This window comes from Cricetulus griseus, assembly GCF_003668045.3.
Source record: "Cricetulus griseus strain 17A/GY chromosome 1 unlocalized genomic scaffold, alternate assembly CriGri-PICRH-1.0 chr1_0, whole genome shotgun sequence".
NCBI lineage: Eukaryota > Metazoa > Chordata > Mammalia > Rodentia > Cricetidae > Cricetulus > Cricetulus griseus.
Genome location: NW_023276806.1, coordinates 17,782,664 through 17,800,482, shown reverse-complemented (window position 1 = coordinate 17,800,482; position 17,819 = coordinate 17,782,664). Strand labels below are relative to the sequence as shown.

At 37.7% G+C, this 17,819-nt stretch overlaps 1 protein-coding gene across 15 annotated transcripts in view; it reads right to left on the bottom strand.

Moving 5' to 3' along the window:
* Positions 1 to 17,819, bottom strand: part of LOC100774629 (bone morphogenetic protein receptor type-1B) — a 308,818-nt gene that overhangs the window by 126,891 nt on the left and 164,108 nt on the right. For all 15 annotated transcript variants that reach the window (XM_027395836.2, XM_027395835.2, XM_027395834.2 and 12 more), the window contains one exon: positions 4,518 to 4,612. The gene's annotated coding sequence lies outside the window, so the exon portion shown is untranslated. The remainder of the gene's footprint in view (positions 1 to 4,517; positions 4,613 to 17,819) is intronic.

Genomic DNA, 17,819 nt, shown 5'->3' with positions numbered 1-17,819 from the left:
GTGGCAGTGGTGGAGTTCTGTGATTTGGTCTTGCTATAATCTTTGAGATTATACTGAAACAAGCTTGCATTTCTGTCTTTACTGGACAATGGGAAATAGACACATCTACCCCACCCCCCCACCCCCCCGTGATCAAAGAAACCTCTACTCTCCATTCTCACATCATTCGATATGCCAGAAAGAGCTACAAACTTTACACCACTAAACCTTCTGAAATGGCACCTGTTCCAATTCAAACTTACCACAGGACAGTTACATGGACAAAACACATTTAAAAGAAATTTTCAAGCTGGCTATGGTCTATTTTAAGCAATTAAAAAGTCACTACATTTTCCTATGAAAATACCAATATTGTTTTCATTCCTCAGACAGACACAAGTCAAGGTTAAGTAAACAAGGGTCATATTCAATTTCTGGAAGAGGTTTCTAAGCCTTAAATAGTAGTGAAAACCGTGATAGAACACGCCAAGGAATAAAAGCACTCAGAATGGGGAAAACCCAATGCTCTGAACTGTCCACAAAGCTTTATGTTTGTCAGTGGTATATGAAGTAGCTCAGATAACAAGTACTTTATGTATTCTGGGTAAACAAAACAATTAAAAGTGAAATAAATTTTATTTTTATTGAATTTCAGAGCTTAAAGAAACAGCTGCTATTTCTCAACTTTTTTAAGCACTGACTTCCTTTTCTTTTAACATTTCTATTTTGAGAAGTGAATTCTTCTTTGGACTTAAATAGAGTATCACCTTTCATGTTTGAGAATTCTTCAGTCATGCCTGTGTGTTATTTCCTTAAGTCCCTGTCTCTGCAAGAGTAAATACAACTGAAGGAATGCCTTACTGGGATCACTGGGAGCAACTCCGTTCTGCAACTCTAATTTTCTCCGACTCATGAGGACAGACATACTCTCCCTGAAGCTTTCTCTGGGCTTTGGGAAATGAGACACTGTTCACAGGGGGCATCATTTACTGTATCACAGCATTCAATGCTGCAACAGCATTTTATTGATTATATTGACAGATTTGGTCAAGATGAGGGCTATCTAAAATTTTATGTGTAAAATAAATAAGTAAATTTTATTTCCTCTACCTATGGAATATTTGTTATATTACAGGTCTTGGAAAAGTACATGAGGACCAATTTTAAATCCCAGATACAACTCATTTAGTGTCACGAAAGACACAAACATTAGGACCAAGGTTGATATGGAAGTCTAAAGTGACCCCATGAAACTCCTAGAAAGGGATGTTGCCAATGATGGTAAGACCTGGGAAGGACTTCCATGATGTAGTGGCAGAGATGTAGGCAATGCTCCACACGAAACGGCAGGAGGTGAGCAGAGAACCAAAGTGTCAGGGAAAAAACAAAACAAAACAAAACAAAAACACCATTCCAGTATCCCTAGGACAATGAAAGGCCAAGAGCGAGAGGAGCCTTGCTGGATTGTGCTACAGGGATCAGAGTGTGGACTAACCCATTCTAGGGTATGTGGCGGATGGATGTGCAGTACCAAAAAAACAAGACTGGGAAAGTCAGCCCATTAACAGTGTCTATTAACATTTTGTGCTTAATTTTTACTGCTTCAGTAGATGCCTACTTACTATGTGTTATAAAATGCTCCAAATTTTTTTTATTTTTTGTAATTTGCCTATATAAAAATAGTATTTAGAAACATGATAAGCAACCAATAGCATGATGGGTCAAAAGCCAAAAATAATAATATTGAGAATGCCATCTCATGTTTTAAAATACCCAACTAGTCTTCAACACAAATAGAGCCCAATTTGGGCATTATCAACCAGTACCATAATTTCTATTCTTTTCTCCTAAATTGAAGGACAAAATCCTCTCTGTCTTATTTTTGCTGCAGTGACTGATTTGTCCTTTTTTCTCTCAACAAAGACTCAACATGGTACTTCAGAGGCAAAGCTCTAAGAGAATGAAAAGAAAAAACAGTGATATGTTCATGAAACATAAAAAACAGGATACTGAATGAAGAAGAAATTACAATCTTCACCATATAGCAAAGAAAAATGGATTGATAGACTTATTGAGTTTCAATTTGTCCACTCTAGATCAACCATGATGATTTTCAAAATAATGTTAAAAATATAAATGAAAACTATTTACAAGCTACAAGGCAATTTTTCAAACAAAATAAAACTGAGTTTTAGGGATATAATAATCATTACATGTTAACATGAACTTTAAGGCCACAAATGGATTAGTTCATTCTTAAAATTAGGAAAGGATGAGTAAATTGGGTCCTGATAGTGCAGACATTAAGACAAACGATTTACAAATGGAACCCCAAGAAACTAAAAAGCTTCTGTGGAACAAAGGACACCATCATCCAAGTACAGAGGCAGCCTAGAGAATTGGAAAAATTATTTACCAGCTATTTATCTGACAGAGGGCGAGTGTCTAAAATATAAAAAAAAAAAAATCTAAAGACCATGAAAGTAAACAAACCAATTAAAACACAAGGCATAGAACTTAACAGAGTTCCCAAAAGAATAAACACAAATAGCTGAGAAATATTTTAAAGATTCATAATCTTTACCAATCAGGGAAATGCAAATTAAAATTACTTTGAGATTTCACTTTCCTCCAGTCTAAATGACTAAGATTAAGATTACACGCACGCACGCACGCACACACACACATGCACTCGCACACACACAGTGACTGAAAGCAGAAAACGGGAAACACATATTCACTCTTGGTGTCAAAACAAACTAGTACAGCCATGATAGAAATCAGTGTACAGTCCTCAAAAAGGGAGGAAGACATCTGTCACATGCTACAGGAGCACCAAAGTGGGGTGTGTTCCCAACAGATTCTGTAACCTACCATAGAGATACCTGCTCACCCATGTTCAGGATGCTTTAGTCACAGTAGGCACAATATAGAACAGCATATTTGTCAAAAACTGATGATTTTGAAACCTTTTAAAAATCATGCATCCAGCCAGGTGGTGGTAGCATAAGCCTTTAATCCCACAACTCACTTGAGAAACAGAGGCAGGCAGATCTCTAATTTGTAGGCCAGCCTGATCTACAGAGCAAGTTTCAGGACAGCCAGGGATATACAGAGAAACCGTGTCTGGAAAAACAAAACAAAACCCCAAATTACCCATGCATTTTAAGGTATAGCGACTGACACCTACAATCTCCCCCAGGAAGCTGAGATGGAGACCGGTGTAGCAAGAACAGCAAGTACCAGGTCAGTCAGGGCTACATACAAAGACCCAGTCTCAATATCACTTTCCCAAATTACATCAATCAATCAAAGTGACTAATCCTGGCCGCCTTTGAAGATGATTCCATTTCATTTAGAGCTAATCTGGCTGCTGTTTTGATATGGTCCGTCACATTTCAAAATGCGTTGCTTTATATTTGATAATCCTATGTAAATCTGTGCCACTTCCTTGTATATCAATTGGCACATTATTTAAACCCTATAGCAGTACAAATTTTGTTTTCAACATAAATGTGTGTAGCAACAATACAGAAAACTCACGGGAACTGGAGCCTACAAAGCTTAAATATCATGCAGGTATTGGCAGTTCCACAATCTACAGAACCATTAACAAACCAGTAACCTCCCACCGTACCCACTACATTGCTAGGCAATTTTCATGTACTTAATGCCATATTTCTAGTGAAGAAAATACTGACCCTAAGCCACATACAGTATATAGAATATAAAGGTATACACAATCCAAGAGAGTTCTAAGCAGGAAAGCTCACAGAAAGTAGTTTCTGTGCTCTTGGGCATTGTTGGTTTTAGTATGATCAGAGATAAGCGTAACCAAGCATACCACAGCAACGTGTGCACACAGGGAAGCCTTTAACCCGATACCTACAGTAACAGACAAGGAAATGCAGAGCCGGAGATGCTGACTGCTTTAATATGAAGGAGGAGAGCACAGTTTATAAAAATCCAACAGCAAGTCATCTGGACAAGCAGGGACCATTCTCCTAAATGTTTGCCTTTGATACTTTGTGTAACAAAGACTATTCTGTCACTCCAGGTTCATCCCTTCCAATAGTAGGTACTGTTTCAGTGTACTGTACTGTCCAGTGAAGTTCTGCTTTGACAAAGACACCCTGTGTGGCCCACCTTCAGATACTGTCAAGCAAGTACATCTCTGCAAGTTGGCATGCATTCTCTATATTCCACCTTTAGACCATAAAACCAACTAAGACTAATCATGCCTCATAGTGTATACAGTTAAATAGGAAGTTACCAACTGGCAGACTTCAGTCCGGTAGAAATGAGAGAGCATTGAAACCAATGCTCAAGCGTGGCTGCTACCACCCACACTACGAAGGTCCAGGCATTCTCAATAGGAGTACACAAACCTACACTTCCTCCAAGACCGTTCCTAAAAGCAGGCAGCCCCTCCTTACAGGCTGTACAAGCCCCACAGCCCTTTGCCCACTGATGCAAGGCAGCCAACTGGGAGATGGGCTTTACGAGTCAAAGCCAGCCTGAACTGGTTAATTACTTACCTCTTCACGTATGGCCCTGTTGCTCCTTTAACTTCTCGTTTCCTCTCTTGTCATAGCTCGGCGCCAAATGGTTGTGATTCAGCAGAAGTTTGAACCTGACAGAAAGAAAATTTTTTCAGAACAAACATTACAAATTAAAGTTCCCTCCACTGTTGTCTTCCCTGCCTAGCTCTGGGTGTGTGTGTTTCTCCTCGTCCCTCTGCAAGGCAGCTACGTAGCGGTCTATAAATATTGACCCTCACACTTGCTCAGAGCTCTCCTTGCTCATGGCACAGGTCTGTGTTACTGAACACCGTGGTAATACTCCGGCAGGCGAGGTTCTCAGCTGCTAGGACAAAGCAGTGGATTGGCTCACTACCCAGCAGCCCTGTGCTTGCCTGGAAATACCATTTCGCTGCCAGCTTTACAGATGCTACGGGCCTTTCCTGAGCCCCAAATCAGGCACAGAGGGGCAATTATGAGGCTTCTCTGAAGAAATACAGCTTGCCTCAAGCAGGTGGAGAGAAGAGGGACAGGAGGAGGGGAAGACAAGAAATACTGTCTTTGTTCTGTCCAAACAACGCCATATCAAACCTTTATAAAAATTCCCACCTAAATGCCATTCAATTAAGCTTTGCAAAACTTGGCTATACTTATTATGAATGACCTAAATCATAGAAAAGCAGTTCTATAATTGTTTTAATATTGTTTCTTATTTTTTAAAAAAGGCTGCAGGGAATGAGTAATTGGCCACAGAGAGATTTTTTTTTACATATGTTCACTTGCAGAATGATAGAAATACATTGGAATGTATAATATTAAACAAATAAATTATGTATTTGGTGAAAGAAACTAAAATATAATCTAAACATTATGTATATCAACATGTTATGTTTTCTTGTAGATTTACAGTCCTGGCAATTTGAATCATGTTGCTGTGGACTCTAAGATTAAGGATAAAATAAACCACACCAATATGTAGATTGTAGGCAATATAAATATCTTATTGTCTATATTACATAATATTCACATTCTAAATGATTAGAAAATATATAATTCTATATTTTCATGCTTTGCCAATGATAATCACGTTTTATGAAATCGTCTCTCTTAATTAAATCAAAGATTAAGCAATCTTTGGAAATATTCTAGTCTAAGATATTGGAGATCCACCCTTTCTAAGCTGTTTACTCCAGGTCATGTGGCAACATAGTAGCAGAGCAAAAACCAAAGCCCCAGCCCTTCTTTCCCACTCAGACGCTAAGCAACTTCCTTCAGGACAATGATCCTCCAAACTCATTCTCAGCTTCATCTCAATGTGAACACTTCCTAAAAGTCTTACCCATAAAAAATATATACACAGCCAGGTGTGCTGGCACACCCCTTTAACCCCAGCACTCAGGAGGCAGAGGAAGGCAGATCTCTAAGTCTGAGGCAAGCCTGGATTACATAGTGAGTTCCAGGACAGCTAGAGCTAAAAATTGAGATCCTGTTTCAAAACACATCAAAACAAAAATTCATAGGCACAAAATTAGTGTGAAAAAGAAATCTGTTATAAGTAGAATCCCTAAAATTGTTACACACGTTTAACTTTCAAACAACTGAAATCAAATTGCCCATCATTAGTTTGTTAATTAATATTTTCACTAATGTAACTCATTGTTGGGAGAGGCACACAGCTTGATATGGAAGATGCCAACAGCAGATACTGTACACCTGCAAACAGCACTTTCTGGCTGGGGTACAAGCAGATAAGACAAGGTGTTTAGGGGGAAATGCAGTAGAGAAAAGTGTTAACTCTGAAAGTCATGCTAACAAACTTGGGGTTTCTATTTATGGTAGGCTATAGCTTCAGATGTTTTGTGTGCGCGCGCGCTCACACACACACACACACACACACACACACACACACACACACACACACACACACACACACACACACACAAGAATTTTGAAAATTAAGTAATCCTAATGCAATTACCAAGCTTTTATCATTAGTTTTTTTAGCAGTAAAAACATGAATACTTGCAAAGAACTGATTTTCTGTTCCTCTAGAAATAATGACATTTCGAAAATAAAATTCAGCAACAATACATACTCAATCCATTGTAGCTTAAAGCAACCATTATCTACTTAGAAATAAAAAGCTAGACATCCATTTAACAGTTAAAATTTTTGTTTTACATTTTATTTTATTGACCTTTAATCATCTCATTTCTTCATAGAATTTTTATGAAATACACATAACACAACATTTTTAATTTTATACATCTTTTCAATAAGATTTAATGTACAGAATTCTTAGTTATTAAATATCCCATGACAGTGGTGCAAACAGCATGACACCAGAGTATGAGTTAGGATGGATGAGAGACTGTGTTTCTTTTGCAAAAGAAATATTGCCATTAATAAAGCATTGTTCTTAGCAAGATCAATGTTAACAGGGTAGAAGTAGATGTTGAGAAGGTAGACACTGCAGTGAAACTATCCATTCAGTTGCTAAGTGAAAACAGCTTGTGTTACAAGGCTCTGCAGCATGTCATTCCAGCTGCATGGCATTTGGGAACAGGAAACAGTTTCACGGGTTACAGGTTTTGGGGGTGAGGGGACAAAGGGCACCAAGGAGGATACTACTCATGGGAGCACAACCACATGGAGTGATGTAATGGCAGCATGATATCATGCATGTGGCAAATACACAGAAGTTTTCAACACAAAGAATGAAGTCCTGGGCTGGAGAGATGGCTCAGCCCTTGCTATTCTTGCAGATGACCAGACGTTGGTTCATAAAACCCATTTCTATTAGCTAACAATCACCTCTAACTCCAGCTTCAGAGGGACCCAGCACTGATGACCTCTAGAAGTATTAAGACTCATGTATACAAACGACAGATACATACATATGATTTTAAGTGTTTTATAATTAACTATGTAAAGTACAGACAGACAAAAACCTCTTGCCTGTCTTCTTGAAGTATGTGGCCTAGAAATAATATTGTTTAGTGAGCAATCTGTCTAACAGGGGATTGGGAAATAACCTAACATTAAAAGCAGACCTGAATGCTTTTGGTGTTCATATGATGAAGAAAATAAAGCTGAGGTATTAAGTGGCTTGACAGAAGTCACATAACAAATCAACCATAGAACTGGGATCGAACCTCAGCCTATTACTGAACTATAGTACCACATACCACCTTGATATCACTTGTTAAATATGAATAGACCCCACGCTGGCTACAAGGAGCAAGGGAGGACATGCCAGGAAGGAACAAATGAGCCTAATGAACTTCTCTCAGAGAATGAAGAGAATTTTAATATTGAGTACTGAAAGGTGCAAAAAGAAGGGACCAGCAAATTAGAGGGTGTCACGAAAGAGCACAAATGCCTTTTCTCCCACTTGGCAAATGGGTAAAGAGCCTCTGAAAAGCCAAGACTGGCTCTTCTTTGAACAGCTAGGTCTTTTCCAAGCTAGGTTACAGGAAAAGGAGCAAGTTCATACTAGGGTTTTGGGAAAAGAGGCTTAATATTTGTTGAATCCTAGTGAGCATGATGAGTAGATGTTCAAATATCCTGGTCTGTGATACAGGAAAACATCTGTTCTTTTGCAATTCAAGCACAATTTGCATACAGTCCCCATCAGAAGCCATGTAAGTTACTTAAAATACCACTCAGATGATATATTCATCATCTGATAAATATCTGAACTGTTTCCTCATTTTACTCAGTAGAAGCAATAGTCTGTAAATCTGTTCTCCATCGGTGTGACTTAGACAGTAGCAACTACAACATCTCTCTGTCTCAGCTGCAACTTAGTTGCCCTCTGGTTCTCTTTACACACCTTTCCCTTGATACAATGCCCCTTGATAAACTTCTATTTGCATTTACCTTGTCTTGTGTTCTTCCTAGGAGCGCCTTCTCTGAAAAGCCCATTACTGCAATACTCCCTAAAAATGGGAAACTTCCTTCTCTGCCCAATAAAAAGCAACTCCAATAACAGTATAGGTTTCAAAGTTACATAGTTTCTAAAGTGAGTCCTGAATATAAAAAATGCATAGTATTTGCTGGACACATGGCTGAAAAGACAGTGGCCAGCAGCATGATACCTCAGTCACGATCTCTCTCAGTGTTACCATGCATAATGACAGTCAGCCAAAACTGGTATCTTAAGAATCTGCCCAGGAAGGGATATCTACACAAAATGAAAACCTGAGAATGAGGAAGGGACTCATGATTGGAGTAATAAGGAGAGTGAGGCCAGCAATGCCAAGTACATTGGAAAAATCCAGCATGGTGGGAACTGAAGAGAGCACATCACAGGAAGCTGAGAGGTTCATAGCCCTGAAGCCAATACCATGTGCCATGTAAAAGCATCAAAACATGCTGCATGAATCTTTTGTGAAGTCATAAAAGAGAAAGCATTGGAGTTCAAGTTTTCCCAGGGATAGGAGGTCAGCATGCAAAATTAGACAAGAGAAAAATGATTCTCTCAAAGGTCTTCCCCACTTGAAAGAGGGAGAAGAACAGAGCGATGCTTTAAAACAGCAGAGGAAAAGAAGCAGAACTTCCTACAGGGGAGGTGGGTGTCAAGTCTGTGGTCACTTCTCAAGGTGGATGGTGAGCTGCACACATTCATGGCTTTGCTCCTTCATTATTAAACTGTGATTACCACACTGCGAGGCTTTGGGATCATTTTATTATAGAATAGCATCTCATTATACAGATACGCCAGAGTTTACATACCCACTCTCCTTAGCTGATGGACTTTTGAGCTGGATTCCATTTGGGCACAATGGAATGGGCACAAAGGATGTCAAAAATATTCAGGGTTCACTTTTTCTTGAAATTAATTTTTCATTAATATTTGGTAAATAACAATAAGTGAAAATGTTTTAACTTCAGCACAGAGGCTACACCTTAATCTACTGCTTTTTCAGCCAGTAATTGCAACTCCACAGTTACCAGCCTGCTTCTCTGGCAATGGCGAAGCCACTCAGTCCATGGCCTGGTGGGAATTTTGTCCCCACAGGCATTGGCTCTACTGCTACTGCTAAAATCTCTATCATTCTATTAATAAATAAAACTCGAGATTCAAAGGCTGGGGTGAAAACCTGCTAGCTCAGAGAGTCTGAGTAGCACCTAGCTAACCTTCTCTCCTGGCTGGCATCTCTCCAAAAAGTAAGTCTTTCTGCTCCACCCAACAACAACAAGAGCTGTGCCAATCTAAGTCCCTCCATTCTGCTTCTGGTGTGTATGTCTTCAGGTGCCCTCTGAAGCTTTATGATTACTTTCTGTTAACTAGTTGCTAACTCAGCCTCCTGACCAAAGACTAATTTTATTTAATTAGTGCAAATTCAAACTCCAGATCTACAGTGTGATCAAATATCCTCCAACATGAAAATGCTTGGGAAAAATTATTTTATGTTCTAACATTCAAAAAATATGTCAAATTGTTTTCTAAATAATCTGTATCATTTTAAAGCATGACCAGAAAATATATATAAGTTTGAAATTTCTCTACCCTCTACAAGCATCTGTAATTATCTCATTTTTCATAGTGAAACTATTACATTTGAAGTCCAATCTCATTGTCATTTCTATAGTGGGTAATGATAACTGAGCATCTTTTTTGATGTTAGAAATCCACCACATTTCAGGAAACAGAGCCAAACAAGTGTATTTTTGTGGCTTAACAAGGCTGACCTTGCATAGACATCACCACTCACTTGCTAACTAAATAAATTAGAACACACACCAAAGATTCAATAATTAGAATTTTATTATGTATCATTGTGCAGTTTTTTAAACTAAATTTAAATTCATCCACAGTTGCAATGTATTATTTTATAAAGAACAAAAGGGAATCTAATCTTGTTCAAAAATGACATACTTACATGCTAATAGAAAAAGCTGTGATAAAGATGTAGTTTTTATTTATTTTCAAGTTATTTCTTTAATAAAGATAATGTTAGGAAACAGGTATTATACACTCATTATACTAAAACTTAAATTTAATTGTTTCCTTGAAGTTAGAGGCTACAAAATAAAAAAGCTACACTGTGCATAATTTTGAATTATTTTGTTGACAAACTTAATGGGATATGAACAATACAAAGTTTTTTACCCTATATGGGAACGAAACATATCTCAGGGGCAAACAGAACATTAATAATCTAAGCTTGCACTCATTTTACACCTGAGGGAGTATGTGACTTTCAATATAAATGACAGGAAGAAGAAAGGCACAATGCACCTAGTTAAAAGTAAGCTATGGACTGTATTCTCCTTTTTCTTTCCTTGGGGGACCTATTATTAGTCATATCATATACACAGTGACTTACCTTTAACTCTAAGGTTCTTTGTTCTCAAGTAATGAATACTTCGTGCTCCCAGGACCCCACAGGAAAAATCACACGTAAGTTACTAACCTTTGCTGCTACCCTTTATGAGTTTTAGAAATATTGTCTGCACGATTTGTAAATAAGCCATTTGTTCTTTTCAATTGGAACAATGTCATACATAAATGGAAATGAAAGAATATCCCAAATATGCAAGCCATAGCAAAGAATGTGTGCCCATTTAAACTTTCATTTGATAGTACACCAAACTAATGCCAAACCAAAATAAAGTACTTTGCCATTAACAAATAGAAAATGTTCTAAATTCTATAGTGGAGAGAATAAACTTAGCCAGAACCAAAACATCTGCTCAACTGCACTTAGTTTAGCAAATCTGTGGTAGTAAAAAGAATCAGGAACATTGCTATTGTTGTTACAGTTGTTGCTACTTGGCTAGGGTGCCAAATTTTTTTCTTGCTTATTAATCATACCTAAATTTCAAGCCAACATAGTTTTCTGGCTGTGATATATGAATTTACAGAACAAAATGGACTAATAAGGAGGATCTCAAAAAAAGTGTTGTTTAGCATCACAAACACTTATCTGTTTATATAATTTCAAGCAGTTCCTATTATGAAAATTAGTATTTATTAAGCTAATAACAAAGTAGGCATTTCGTAACAAATTATTAAAATTATTCCACACTAATTTACCATTGTCTACAACCACTGCAAAATAGAAATTAGGTCCATGTGACAATAAGGCTTTAGGAAGAGCTTAAGTGTCCAGATGGTGATTGTGTCCAGATGGTGATTGTAACCTGGCCTGTTGGGAAGCTGTTTCTTTTTATCGTAAAAAGAATTATTTAGGTATTTCTTTTTTTAAGATTTATTTTTTATCATTAAGCGTGTGTGTGTGTGTGTGTGTGTGTGTGTGTGTGTGTGTGCGCGTGTGCGCGTGTGCGCGTGCGTGTGCGCGCGCGCGCGCGCGCACCAGTGAAAAACAAAAGCATCAGACCCTGTAAACTTGAACTTTGGGTGGTTGCGAGTTGCCCTACATGGATGCAGGGAGCTGAGCTCATGTCCTCTACCAAAGCAGGATGCATTCTTAACCACATCTTTCGAAACCTGATGTCTGTTTCTTTAGAAATGACTTGTTTGGAGACCCTCTCATGTATCTATACATGTTCATCATTAGAACTGTACCATCAATCTCTTTTGTCTTTATTTATCTTCTCATGTATCTATACATGCTCGTCATTAGAAATATACCATTAATCTGTTTTGTCTATATTTTTTATTGAAAATTTTTTATTGTATTCTTTTCCCTCCCGCAAATCCTTCCAGTTATTTTTCACCTCCTTAACATCCATTGACTTAATGGAATATTTATTTGTAGAAAATAAAACCCTGTACTTTATATGGAGCTGCAAACAAAAGCAGGAAGAAGCACAGGTGTCCTTTTCTACAGCAGGAATGTCACAGAAGTCACCCTGAAGCCAACACAGAAAAGAATCCATACCAGCTCAAGCAGAGAAACAACGCTAAGGCCTTCCCTAAGCCAAGTTGGCCCTTCCCTCTTCCAGCTAGGAGGGAGAAAAGACAGCAGCTCAGGGGGTAAGGCCCATCTACCAAATTTATGCTGACTTTAAAAAATATTGATATTAATCATCTGGCAGTGCCTCATAAAAATATCACTGGATGATTAAGTTCAACTAGGCAGTGAAAATAACAGTGTAAATTAAGTCTAATAATTCATGAACAAAAACAAAACAAAAAAAACAATGCTAGTTTGCTTTACTACTTCATAACAAGTGTGCTTCCATTTTGGGGGACTGAAAACTGCAAAACTGAGAATCATCATTCACTCCAAGGCCAGCTTTCTCTATTCAAAAGATATTTCAAGAAAATGAAGAATAAGTAAGGGAAAACAAGAGAGAAAAACAATTTTAATAAGAAATGAATGAGCCACACATTATTCTTTTGGGTTCATATACAAAGGTAATATTTTTGTTTAAATTAAATTTTGTTTAAAGGCCTAGTGGACAGAAGCTCAGACTGTCTTGTGTGTAGTCAGAAGTGACAGACAAACAATGAAAGGACTAGAGATGGAGAATGTGTGTTATAGATCTCTGGAGACTTGTATAATACTGTTACATATAATACATTCACAAGAACTAATGAGGTGATGAGGTAAATAGAGTGATCTTTACAGTTTTCAAGGAATTCTGAGATAATTTTGCAAGTGTCCATAATGTCATAGAAGGTAGAGGAATATGATGGAGAAATACACTCCGGCCTTTTCCCTAATCCAGTTGGTTTCACCATGAGGGTCAGCCTTATTCAACAAGAACAGTGCCGACCTTGGCTGAAGGCAGATGGCTACATAGCACATACAAGAATGAAGACCATAATTATACTTTTTCCATGGCCCCAACTAGAGACAAAAATCATGCTAATAAATAGCACAACTTATTATTTTGTTCATATTTTGTTAGATACTAAAGGCCTTTTATGTTCAATAAGTGAAATAAAATAGTTCTTTCATGTCAATATTTATATTTAGGAAAGTAAACAAACTGCTTCTCAGACTTGATACTTTAAAAACACCAATGGCGAATATGAGAGAACACTTCCAAGTACAGCAACAGCAAAATGTGATTTTGGCTAATGAATAACACTTTTCTGTTACTGGCCAGCACCAAGTGGTGTAAAATTCTAGTAACTCACAACAACATAGTTGTTTATGTGTTTAAGAGGTATAGCCCCCTATATCATCTCATTTTTTGTTCAGAACAATCATAGTTGCATGTATTTCTACTTCGTACACAGAAACTGAAGTTCAAAGATTTAAGTAAACTAATAAACCATGGTGTGTCAAAGATTAAAAGACAATCTCAACTCAAGCAATGTAACAAAACTTACAGCCCCTATATGTCTTCTAATGTAGGAAAATATTTCTTCCTGTGATACTGATACTTGGGGAACAAAACAAATTCTTCCATTTTGGATCATACTGAGCTTGAAATTGGCAACCCACAGGATCATATATTCACTATCTTCCTGTTTACATTGAGAAACCATACAGTCAAAATTCAGGCTTCACTTTCCCATAATCTTAATAACAGGAATGCTCCCAGTCTAGTCCCTCTGTCACCACTGCACTTTCTCCTTCATCAGCCTTCCAATCTGTCACTAAGCCTCCTCTTGCTGACAAAAGGGTCAAACTTCTCAGCTTGGAATATAGGCCTCTCCCTGATCACAAATGGGCCCTACACTCTCAGCTCCATTTCCTCTGTGCCCACAACATAAATCCCATGTTACACCCTAGCACTCCACACTATGTCTTCACTTGAAATGCCATATACAGCACTTCTACACTTCTGTGTCACTTCAGGGAATAGCCCCTTCTTAATGTCCATCTCTAGGGGTTGTATTTTAAGCTAGAACCAAGAGTAGATCCAAATATGTTAGTGCAGGTACAAATTAGAAGATAAATTTACTGGATGTTTGGCTTGGAATTAGTGGCTTTCTCCTGAAAAATCAAAGGGAAAAAATAAAAGTTCATACATCTCACAAGCTCCTAGGAGCAAAATCCTCACACCACTGCACCTCTCAATATGAATTTGTGGAACCTAACAGCATAAAATATAAGTCAATAAAAGTATAGTCATTTCAACCATATGGCAATCTCTGAAAAATACTGCCATCACATAAAGTTATACATACAACACTTCTGAGTTTTAAAGCAGATGACTAACTGTTAAGGTAGTTCTAACAGGTATTTAAATGCCCAGAGCAGTACAACTGTATCTATGAAACTAATAAAGCATTTTTTAGAGAAGTTTAAGTATTTACCTGTCCAAAGATGGCTGCCTTTTTCGGGGGAGGGAGATAGAAAAAGTTCAAAGTACAGAGCAGTCAGTCATCACAAGGCGAAAGAGCAATCAATAACAATTAAAAGCTGTATTTTAGAACACAAGGCAGGTGTTACTGGAAAAGACATCTGTCTGGATAGCAGTTATTGAAAAGTTTATCAAAAATAGTAAATAATGTATAAAAAGTCCCAAGTGAGTACTGAAAACCTTATTCCGATGACAAGCTGCCTATCAGTCAGAGGCCAGCACTCAGACACATTGTCTCCAATCCTGTTTTCATAATTTCCTAAGAGTACATAACATCACACTTCACTCTTTGGCTTAGGAAACCCTATTTATTACACTATACAATTAAAGACTACTCTGACTTACTTATACTCCCAACAAAAACATTTTTGCAATCTTAATTACCACGTCTAATGCTTCTTTTAAATTTTTTATTAGTTCCCTGAGAATCTTACATTGTATTTTAATCTTGGTCAACCTCCCCCAACTCCTCCCAAGCCTTCCACTCTGAGCTTTGTGTCCTCTTTTATTTTCTTTAGAGCCATCAAGGATAAGTTGTGTTCAGCATATATTCTTGGAAGGAAGGCCTTCAACTAGAGTGTAGTCAAGTAATAGGCCTTAAGAAAACGTTTGTATTGACTGGATGCTTTCATTTGTTCAGCGCTGGGTACTTGTGATGGGGCCACACAGATATGTTCTTCTGATTTCATCGAGTTTGGTGGGGAAGACAGGTGGTGAGCTAACCCCAACAACCTCCATGATACAAGCAAAGATGTAACACAGAAAAGATCCAAGTGCTGGAGACAGAGCTCAGGGGGTGACTTTTTTTGGAAGAGAAACTGATTATCTGGGTTCTGAAAGTAATGTCAGTTAACCAGAAATCCAGGGAAACTTTCAAATATTGAACATGTTTCAGGTGCTGGGAAGACTCAGATGTAGCCATTGGAGAGAGAAAACTCTGGAAGCAGTAATTAATCCAGGCATGATCACTGCCCTCAGGCTTCCAATAATGGAGTAACCATATTTTCTCGGTTTTATTCCTCTTTGCCTGTGCACATTTCCATTCATTTTATATTCTAGACATTAAAAGTATGATCATTACAGCTTTTTGGAGGAGTGAACATATAATTATGCATGTTACCACTATTGCTTCTATATTGGCACTTATATTCACCATTTCAGAAGTAGTTATTGACAACAGGCTTCGTTTTAAGACCTCAGAAAATGACAATGAGCTACTTGTCTTGCTGAGTCTGTATTCCAGAAGGAAGAGAGAATCAAAAAATATGATAATGTCTCACAGCCAAACATAACGAAATGACAGGCATCAGCTATGTGATGACCTCAGGAAATGGCCTTCCAGACAGGAGTAACTGCCCATGGAAAGCTACTTGGAAAAGAATCTCCTCTGTCCACATTACAAGAAGAGTTGAGGTGGCAAGTGTAAGAACATATGAAGAAGTCAATAGTTGGAACTGAAAAATGAAGTCACTTCCAGCTAGTGGTCCCTAAATGTACACACAGCATATTAAAACCACCTGGAAAGTTTTCTCAAATGCAGTATCTGAGTCATATCCATCAATGAGCAGGTCCAGAGTCACTACAGCGAACCCAGATGCTAGCAGACATTTCAGCTCTCCAGGGGAGCCAGATAACTGGCCCAGCTGTGACATACTAACTTAAGCCAATATAAGAAATTCACATTTTAGTTGAATGACATAACTACCCATTGAAATGTAAGTTTCACTTAAAATTTATCATGCACCAAATTATTTAAATTCCATATAGACATTTGGTTAAAAGAGCATTATACCTTTTTGTTTGTTTTTGTTTTGTTTTTCCGAGACAAGGTTTCTCTGTATTGCTTTGGAGCCTAGAATTTGTCCTAGAATTCAATCTGTAGACCAGGCTGGCCTGGAACTCAGATATTTGTCTGCCTCTGCCTCCCGAGTGCTGGGATTAAAGATGTGTGTCACCACTGCTCAAGAGCATTATACCTTAAGAATATATTTTTTGGGCTGGGGAGATGGCTCAGTGGTTAAGAGCACTGACTATTCTTTCATAGGTCCTGAGTTCAATTCCCAGCAACCACATGGTGGCTCACAACCACATTGAATGAGATCTGGTGCCTTCTGCTGGCACGAGGGCAGAAGATTGTATGCATGATAAATGAATAAAGTCTTTTAAAAATTGTTTAAAAAATATATTTCTTTCTAAACCAAATTATCATTCAGAATAAAATAGAAAGTATTGGATAACTTTCTAAAATAATCAATTTTAGGTGAAAAGAGTTCCCTTGGAATGCTCAATGTAATTACTCATGGCTTTTATATATTCTTTCTGTAGACTTCTAGAATATGCAGGCTTAAAACTTACAAATAACTTAGTATCCATTGAAAAGGATACACACACATACACACACAAAAAAAAAAAAAAGAAAAGAAAACAAGATACAGTTTCCCTACTTTGGCTTTCTTTTTCAGAGGTGGTGTCTCACTATGTTGTCCAGACTAGCTCCAATCTCCTAGGCTTAAGCAATCCTGTTGTCTCAACTTCTCAAATATCCAAAACCATAGGTACACACCTCAGTATCCAGAATTGTTCTTTGTAATTATTCATAACTGCTAGGGTAAATCTGCCATTATGGGTCAGGTATAACAAGTACAGGTGACATTCCAAGAAAGAAACCTGCTTTCGCTACTGCACATTCCCAATGCTACAGCTCCTAGGTCTCCTATAATTATGATAAAATCCATAACTACCTGAGGGAACTTAATAAAAATTTCACACACTCAGTGCAAGACTGTGATACTCCATCAGTTACCCACCCAAAACACCTTTTACTCAAATTGCCTATAAGCTTGAAGACAATTCAAAAATCTTAAAAATCAGTTTGCAATTAACAAACAAACCTTACCAACAATTCCACTAGTATTCATGTTACGTTCACTAATTCCTAGTTTTCAGATTACATCATGGCATGTGAACGGTTGAGGCCAGTTGCATCCATGATCTGGACTAAGCAATTAAACTAAATCTTAGCTTGCTGTACTAGATCACATATCACTCCTACTTTAGAATATATTAAAACTGTAGCTGATAACC